Here is an 8,531-nt window from a genome sequence, read left to right on the forward strand (position 1 = left end):
GGCCATGTGGCAAGTACCCCACCCCTCTCTGGGCCCCGCCCTGAGTCGGGGAATTCTGTGCCACCCCAAATCTTCCCCCAGGGCCCCACAGGCTGCTCTGCCCCCTCCTGCCCCAACCTGCCAGATCCTGCAGCTTGGGCCAGCCTGCCCCTTGGGCCCCACAGAGAAGAAAGACCCAGAACCCCCCAGGCTGGGTCCCATGGGATGGTAGCTAGGTGTGGCTTCCACCCGCCTCTCCCCATTCCCACTAAGATCCAAGGTGGGAGGCTGCTGAGCTGAACCGAGGAAATGGAGGACTCTGGAGGAATTCTGGGGTGCAAGGTGACCCAGAGGCATCCAGCAGCCCCTCTCGTCCCCTGCCTGGGCCTGCTGCTGGGCTCCCCACTCCCCAGCATTACTCGTATTGCCCAGGAGGAGGGTGGTGAAGAATCTGACCCCCAGCCCTAATGATATGACTTCAGAAATTTGGGGAGTGGGTGGAGAAAAACAGTCCTCTAAAGCAATGCCCACACAGGTCTGAGAAGGGTCCTTTGGCTCCAGAAACCCACCTGCTGTGGTGGTGGTGGTGGTGGTGGTGGTGGTGGTGGTGGTGGTGGTGGTGGTCTGGCGGCCATAGGCTCCTGTCCCATCTTGTAGAGGGCAAAGTGGCAGTCAGGCATGCCCAAGGAGGCTGTCTTGGCGGCAGAGGGCACCCCGCCCCTCCTTTGCTTAGTTTTGTTCCTGGCCCCCCACCTGGGCACAAGGCCAGGCCCCAAGGCAGGGCCCCGTCCTGGGGAACAATGCAGCCGTGTTTCTCCGGGTGGAGGGGAGGTCGGTGGAGGATGTGGTGGGACAGACGCAGGCAGGGAAGGAGGGAGGAATCCAGGGAGGGACTCTATCCCAGGGATACTCTAGGAGCTGGGGAGTTTCCCAGAGCCCCTGGGTAGGTGGGGGGCGGGGATGCTGGGAAGCCAAAGTGGGGAGGGAACCTTGATCCAGGGACCACCTGGACTGGGGGCAGAGTCTTCAATAGCAGCAGGAGAGGGTTGGGTGGGATAAAAGAAGGGACTTCCTGGGGTTGTAGAAGGCACGGTGGAAGAACTGGGGATTGGTTTTGGGCAGGAACCCAGAATACCCAGGCCCATGCCCTCCCAGGGAAGGGTACACAGTAGCGGTATGTCCTCGGTCTGCCGCCACCCCCCCCCCCCATCTTCCTTGCCCTTGCCCACAGCCTCCTGGGTTTCTTTTCCTGCTCAGGGGCAGGACTTTGCCAAGAGGGGTTTGGCGGTGCGAGGGGGGATTAGGACCCCTGCTTTTGTCCTCCCTCCCGCAGGGAGAGCCTTCGCTTAAAATCTGGGGCTGCTTCCAGAGTCCAGGACTGGGAGGGGGAAGCCGGGCTGGCTTTGGGGCCCCAGGTAGAGTCGGGACAAGGAGGGAGAAAGTTGGGGCTGAGTTGGGGGACCGGAGAGAGAAAGTGGGGGCGGACCGGCTCCGGGGGCACATGACGGCGGCGCCCGCCCTGCCCCGCCCCGCGCCCGCCCCCTGTCCGGCCAGGGGGGAGGAGACGGGAAGGTTTTAAAAGCGATTCGGCCCCGCGGCGGGCCGGCCAGTTGAGTGGGATGGAGCGCGGCCGGCGACCGACCCCGGCCCGTCTCTGGCCCGCCGCCCGCCCACGTCTCCGCCGCCGGGCCCCGGGCGGCGGCCGGAGCCCCGAGTGCCGGCTCCCCTCCCCCGCGGGTGAGTCGGGGAGGGAACCGGGAGGGAGGCGGCGGCGCCGCGGCGGCGGCGGCGGCAACTTTTCCGCGCCGGACTCGTGGGCGGAGTGGGGGTGCGCCCAGCGGGTCCCCAGCCCTTCGCGAGGGGGAGGGCGCCGCCCCGCCGCCGGTGGCTGGGGGGCAGCGGGGATCGTGCATCTGGCGGCGGCGGCGGCGGCGGCAGAGTCCCGGGGCGCCCCCTACGGAGCGGGGGAAGGGCGGCCCAACCTTTACCCGCTCCCCGGGAGCCCACTGGGGACCCCTAGCCACTCCCCCCACCGGAGACGCATGAGACCCATGGGAGTGTGGTGGGGAGGGCGGGTCCCACAGAGACTGGGGCAGGTCAAGGTGGGCAGGGAGTCAGCGGCAGGGTGGGAAGGGGGAGGGCATATGCCGGGCTTGGGGTTAGGAGGGATGGATATACAAGGTGCCTGGGCTCCTGGGGTGCCTATCTGGCCTTTGGTGGGGATGGGGCGGAGGAGTGGGTGGGGGTCTCCCAGAGTTCCATGGATGGCGGGTGACAGTGGTTCAAGTTCTCCACATGTCAGCCAATGAGTGGAGGGGAGGCCTTCCACTGAGGAGTTGGAGTGGGGGCCCAGTATTGTGGGTCCCAGCTTGGTGGAGATTGGGTGACCCCTCTCCTCCCTCCTGGCTCCTCTTGGCCCAGGAGAGAAGCGCTCATTTAGGGTTGCTTAGGAAGGGGGTCCCGGGTTTGGGAGATTCCTGGAGGGCTGACTCCCCAGCCCTGTGTAGCAGCAGTCCTCATGCCCTTGGGCTGCGGAAGGGTGGAAGGGCCCAGACTAAAACCTGAACCTTGCATTCTAGCCCCACACTGACCTCTGACCCCAGCACTGGACTTGACCGCCACCAAAGCCCCCAGCCCTACACTGACTTGCCTATCCAGCCCAGCCAGGCCCAGCCCGACCCCGTGGCCTCCTGAATGCCTTGAAGGTGCAGTTGGCTCTCTGTCACCTGCCCCCTCCCTGCCTCAGCCCTAACCAGCTGCCCGCTCATGATGACGGGTGTTGTATGAGGGTAAGGCTGGGGGTGTGTGGGACCCCTGGCATGAAGGGTGTCCTCTGGCAGCCCTGCCCATGCCAGCCGGAGCTGGAGGGCAGTACCCAACAGGTGCCCGGGCTTAGAGGCGAGGTGATGTGGGACACACCCTGTCCGCTCGCCCACGCACCCTGCCCGGGCCAGCCCGTGCGCATGTGTTCACACGCTGCCGTCCTGGGAAGGCACGGGCCCTGGGGCCTGGTGCCAGCTCTGTCTTGGCTCCCAGAAGGGCACCCATTGGCCTCTGCCCTTGCAGGATGTCCTCTGGGAGCTCCTTCAAGACCCCAACTGGCAGGCCTCGTCTGTGGGCCTAAGAGGGGGCCCTAAAATAGCTGCCGGCCTGGCCCAGGGCTGGCACGCGGAGCACATGCGTGACAGGGCGTGTCCAGGGGGTCGGGCCTGTCTGTGCTGGCCCGGCCTCCAAGTCTCCGCAGACCCTTGCTCACTGGAGAGAAACAGCGGAGGCGGACACTCCAGGGGTCCTCCCAGGGACCCCTGTACCCACCGCTGCCTGTTGTAAGTGGAGGCCAGATGTTTGGTGCAGGCCGCAGCTGCTGGGCAGAACCCCGTCCCATCTGCAGTCTCAGGGTAACTGGCCCTATGCTCAGGGTGGGTAGAGTGGGGCGACCTGCTTGCTGTGGGCCCAGGTGGGGGTTCCTCTGGTATACCGTTAGACATTTTTCAGAGTGTGCCCTTCGCCTTGGGAAGCTGAGTGGAGGGGGGGTCTGTTTGCCGTGACGAATACCGCCAGGAACCTTGGGTGGTCTTAAGAAAACACCTTTCCCGCCCCGCACTGGGCTGGCTGGCCAGCCCCTTCCCATTTGGATACACTTTCTGCCAGGAGCAGTCCTGGCTTTTCCTTAGATTTGCTGCCTGACCCTGGGCCTGGCTCTGAATTCCTGTGGGCCTCGGTTTCTCCATCTGTAAATGGGGAGCGTCGGCAAGCAAGCAGAGAGAAGCGCACTTCCCCTCCCTGTGGCAGGCCCTTGCCTTCAGATCCCTTGTGGGGTGCTCTGGCCACCTTCCCTCCTGCCTTTGGGTGTCCTGGGTGGACAAGGAGGTGTGTCTGGAGAAGGCTGGTCACCTAGGGAGGACATACATGGAGGGCAGCGGGCGTGGGCGTGTGGGAATCCTTGGGCAGAGAAGGACGCCGCCATGCTGGGCACGGCTGAGTCATGCTCCAGCGGCGCCTTGCCCCAGGGTGCTGGAGCTGGCGCCACCCTGGGTGTGGTCACTGAGCTGTGGCCCTGGGCAGAGCAGGCCTGGGTGGTCTGGGATGGGGGGCCTGGGTGGTGAGCGGCCAGGAAGCTGACTTCTGCACCTCTAAGACCCTTGGCCTTCCCCTGGCCTGGGTCTGGCATCACCATCCAGGACTGTGGTCATCCACACCCTTAGAATGCCTCGGGGATCCTGGGGGCCTTGAGCCTTGGGTCTGGCAATTTTGTGGGTGCTGAAGGAGGACAGGACCCCGAAGCCAGCGATTTGCCTTGAGGCTAGCGGCCCCCCAAAATGCAGGCCAGGCCTGGGACGGGGACCTGTGAGGACAAGGCAAAGGGTGAACATGGCAGAAGAGTGTGCCCCTCAGTTAAGGGCTCCCAGTGTGGACGTTAGGGGGCCCCTGGGAATTCTGTGACTGACCGTAGGGGGATTAAAGTTTAAGGCCGGGGTTGGAGTTTGGTGTGGTGTGGCCAGGCGCAATGGGGGCTGGGATATGACTTGCATGGTTCCCCTATTTATAACAAGTGATTCAGTCCTCACTTACTCACCCCTTCCTGGGCCTGCCCCCTCCCCCCAGCCCTGGGTGGGCAGCGGGGGCCCACCCACTTGCCACCGTCCTGCCCTTCTCCACCCAGGTGTCAGCCTCTGAGGGCTGCCCATCGGGCCAGTTGTTATGGTCGCTGTGCTGGGGTAATGGATGGGGGGCCGGTGGTCAGGCGGCACTTGGCTGGGCAGCCCAGGTTGGCGGCTGGCTCTGGGCCCGGCCCAGGGAGCCTCTGCGGAGAGTCTAGGCCCATTAGGCAAAGCGTTAGTGACAGGCTGGGAGGGCGGGCGGTGGCGGGCAGGGCGGGGCCTGTAGCCCTTGGTATTTTCCGATCCCAGCTGCTCCGAGAGGGTGGAAAGTATTTGGGGACCAGGCTTGGGGGCGGTGGTGGTGGCGCCCCCGGCGGAAGCGGCCCCTGATTCATTCTTGGAGCATGGGGTTGGGGGGGTGGCAGTCCGCCTGCCTGCTTCTGTCTGATGCCTCCACGCCCTGTCTGCAGAGCCTACCCCAGCGCACATACATACGTACATACGTACATCGGTGTGGCTTGGGGCCTGCTCTGCTCCCTCGGCCCAGGGGCCCATCTTCTCCCCACGCCTCCAGCTGCCAAGAACTTGGCCTTCCCTGGACACCACCTCCTGTGAGCCCCGAGAGGCACACCATTGGTAACGGGGGTCCTGGCTCCTGGGCACCTGCGTGGCAGTGCCCCATCCATGAGAGACCCAGGCCTTTTGTGCCTTTGGGGATGGGGAGTGGCCTTGGCCCCAGCCCGGGGCTTTGTGCAGGGGAAACCCCACAGGAAACGGGCCTGGCCAAATGGCCGCCCTTCCCGTTCTCGTCCCTGGGACACGAATGTGCTGTCTCACTTCCGGAGGCGGCCCAGGGAGGCTGGCCGCCCTGCAGGGCCTTGTCTGCTCCCGGTTGGTGCCCCCAGACCCTGAGGGGACAGGGTTGGGCTGGGGCCTGCTGGGAAAGCGGGTGGCCAGTGTCTGTGTGTGTGCGTACGGGAGGGGTCAGGGAACAGAGCAGGACATCTGTCTCCACCTGTCTCCCAGTGGTGGGTGCCACCAGCTCTGGGTACTCGGGTCCCACCAGTGTTTGGAATCCTCATTTCCACCATCTTTTCTGTTTCTGCCTGATGACGACAGCCCAGCCCCATCCTGATTACACATTATCACTTCTGAGATCCTTACCACGGCATTATCCCTGCTTTGCGAATGGGGAAAGGGAGGCCCAGAGAGGTTGAGTGACTTTCTAGGAGTCACCCAGCTACGAAGGTACAGAGCCAGGGTTCAGATCTGCCCAAACTGGCTCCAGGGTTGGGGTGTCCTAGCCACAGGGCTCTTGCCATTAAGGAGATCTCCATTTACTGAACATAGGGGCGGCCTCCTGGGCTTGTGACCATGCAGCTCACAGGATCTCTCCCCTGCTTAGAACGACCTGAAGCTTGGATTAATGCTCTGCTGTCAGCGTCTTGACATTCTTAACTTGTGAAGAAGGGGCCCCACAATTTCATTTTGCACTGATTCCTGAAAATTCTGGAAGGTGGTCCTGGTGCTGGGCACTTGCTGAATGACATACACACTCTCGGTGAAATATGCAGTTGAGGCCCTTGGCTCTGTTTTACAGATGGGGAAACTGAGGCTTGGAGGGCATTCGGGAAACTGCTGAGTGGGGATCACCTTGAGCCTGGGTCTGGTGCTCTGGGGTTGTGTGTGCCCAAGGGGAGAGCTGGACACCCACTGCCGGCATCCGCTCTGGTGGGGTACAGGCTGAGCCTGGCCACTGAGGAGACAGGGCCACAGGGGGGAGGCCCCGGTGGTTTCCTCCTGCCCTTCAGGCTTCTAGGAAGTGGCGCCAGCTGGGGTGAGATCACTTCCTCACCCGCCTGCCCGCCACCCCCTCGACTTCCTCTCCTCATGGCCCCATTTAGCCCGTCCAGGGCTCGCTGGTGGGGGGGGGCGGGAAAAGGGGGGGACCTGGCTCTGGGAGTCCCTGCAGCCTCCTTGGCCCAAAGGGATCCTTTGGGCATCTCTACCTCTGGGACTGAGGGCAGGGCTGCGGCGGGGGCGTCCGGCCTGATGGTAGAGCATTCTCTTTGGCTGCTGCTACGTGTGGGGTTCTAGAAGGGCTTCCCTCAGTGGGCAGCAGCAGGCGGGGACCTGGAGAACAGATGTCTTCAAATCTCATTACCTCCTTTGCTCTCTCTCTCTCTCCTCTCTCCCCCAGGTGCCAGCCGCTGGCCCCGCCCGGTGCCCCCCCACCCCTGTGCCATGGCCGGCTGGGGTTCCTGGGGATGGGATTTGCTGCCTGTCACAAATCACATTGCCAGGGATTTCCAACCGACCCTGAGCCCTGCCTCTGGGGCTGCCGCCACCGCCGCCACTGCTGAGGACACTGCCCAGGGACGGGGACGGGGGCGGGGTTGGGTGGCAGAGAGGCCCCTGCCGTCTGCATCTGGCCTGGGGAGCAGGGCTTAGCTGCTTGTGAGCAGAGTCCACACCAAGTCGTGTTCACAGTGGCTAAGTTCCGCCCCCCGGGACCCCGCCTCCTCGGGCTCTGCCGCTTCGCCTGCCTGTGCCACTGCCTGGGCCTCCCTGGGCTCTGCCTCCCGTGCCTACTGAGCTGAAACACAGTTGATTTGTGCAGACTGGCTCAGTTCAGCAGGAACAGGAGTCGAGCCCCCTTGGAGCGTGTGGCGCCTGCCTTCCTTGGGTGGGCTGATGCTTGGGGGAAAAAGACCCAGACCCATGTCTGGAGGAGGGACTTGGGGAGGGATGTAGCCTGGAATGGGGTAGGTGGGCCCAGCTGTCTGCTGCAGGCGCCTACCCCCAACTCTGTACTTGGGGAGGGCCGCCCCCCCGCACAGTCCTGCCTATAGCTGGGTTGTACTCCTGGGGAGAACGGGCAGGTAGGTAGTTGGCCCTTCCATGAAAAAGGGAAAACCTGTGTCTGCACACCCCTGCCACCGACAACCCTCCCAGCCTGGAGCCTTGGCCCTTCCTCTCCCAAGCCTGGTGGGGCATAGGCCAGGCCTGTACCTTCCCAGCAGCCAGTTACTCAAGAGGAAGCTGCCTCGGGCCCCCAGACCGTTAAATGCCAACTCCAGCTTCCGGAACCAGGCCGGCCTGACCTGAGTGTGCCTGGCCCCTTCTCACTGAGCCCTGCAGCTTCCTAACTCAGGGGGAGGAGCCGTGACACCCTCCTGGCACCTGGGGCGGGGAGCAAGGTTCCTGTGAGCCCAGAAAGAACACAAACGGGCCTTTTCAGTCCTCGGATGGTCCCAAGGTGTCCAAGAGTTGAGACTGTCCAGTATCGGATGGAATGGGGCTCTTTTTGGAGGAAGACAGGGGAAAGAGAGAGAAGCCCCCTAGGGTGTCAGGGCTGGCCTGGCATACCTTTCCCAACCATGGTAGGGGCGGACATGAGCTTGGGGCAGGGTCTGTGTTGTGTTTCTCCTGTTGTCCAATTAAATAAAAGCTGCCCCCTGCCTCAGTCCTGAAGGTCTGAGTTTGTGGTCTACTCTTTCCTCCCATCCCTGCAGTTTTGGCTTTTTGGGTGGGGAGGGTTGATGGCCCTGAATTTACTGTCCCTGCACCCTGAGCTCCTGACCTCATAGGATCTTCATCCCTGTCCCACCTGTTCTGAGGAAGGCCACAATTTAGTCACATGGACAGAGAAAGCTGGAAAGGTGACCTTGAGGGGTGTCCTGGGATTAGGGGGTGACCCTGAGGGAAACCCTGATTTTCAGGGCTAATGCAATGACAGGGAGCACTGTTCTGGGAAGGACTTAGGTGGGCTCATCATGAGGAACGCTCCAAGCCCAGGGCATTGACATGAGTGTGCCTGGCCCCAGTGGAGGGGGGATTGAACCCAACCTTCAGGTGACCCTGAAGGAAACACTGGGCATTCAGAGATAACAGGGACCTGAGGGTCTTGAGCTAGTGATATTGGGGGTGGACATAAGGGACGCTCAGGCC

At 63.2% G+C, this 8,531-nt stretch overlaps 1 long non-coding RNA gene across 2 annotated transcripts; it reads left to right on the forward strand.

Moving 5' to 3' along the window:
* The first annotated feature begins 1,589 nt into the window (after nt 1–1,589).
* LOC148108981 (uncharacterized) lies at nt 1,590–8,049 on the forward strand. 2 transcript variants are annotated; one of them, XR_015726706.1, is made up of 3 exons: nt 1,590–1,716; nt 2,559–3,377; nt 6,781–8,049. It is a non-coding gene; the product is annotated as an uncharacterized LOC148108981 (long non-coding RNA). The 2 variants fall into 2 exon arrangements; XR_015726707.1 differs by having other exon boundaries at nt 2,559–2,768.
* Nucleotides 8,050–8,531: the final 482 nt, after the last annotated feature.

Source organism: Ursus americanus, chromosome 14, assembly GCF_024610735.1.
Source record: "Ursus americanus isolate L20-20 chromosome 14, mUrsAme1.1.p, whole genome shotgun sequence".
NCBI classification, from domain to species: Eukaryota; Metazoa; Chordata; class Mammalia; order Carnivora; family Ursidae; genus Ursus; species Ursus americanus.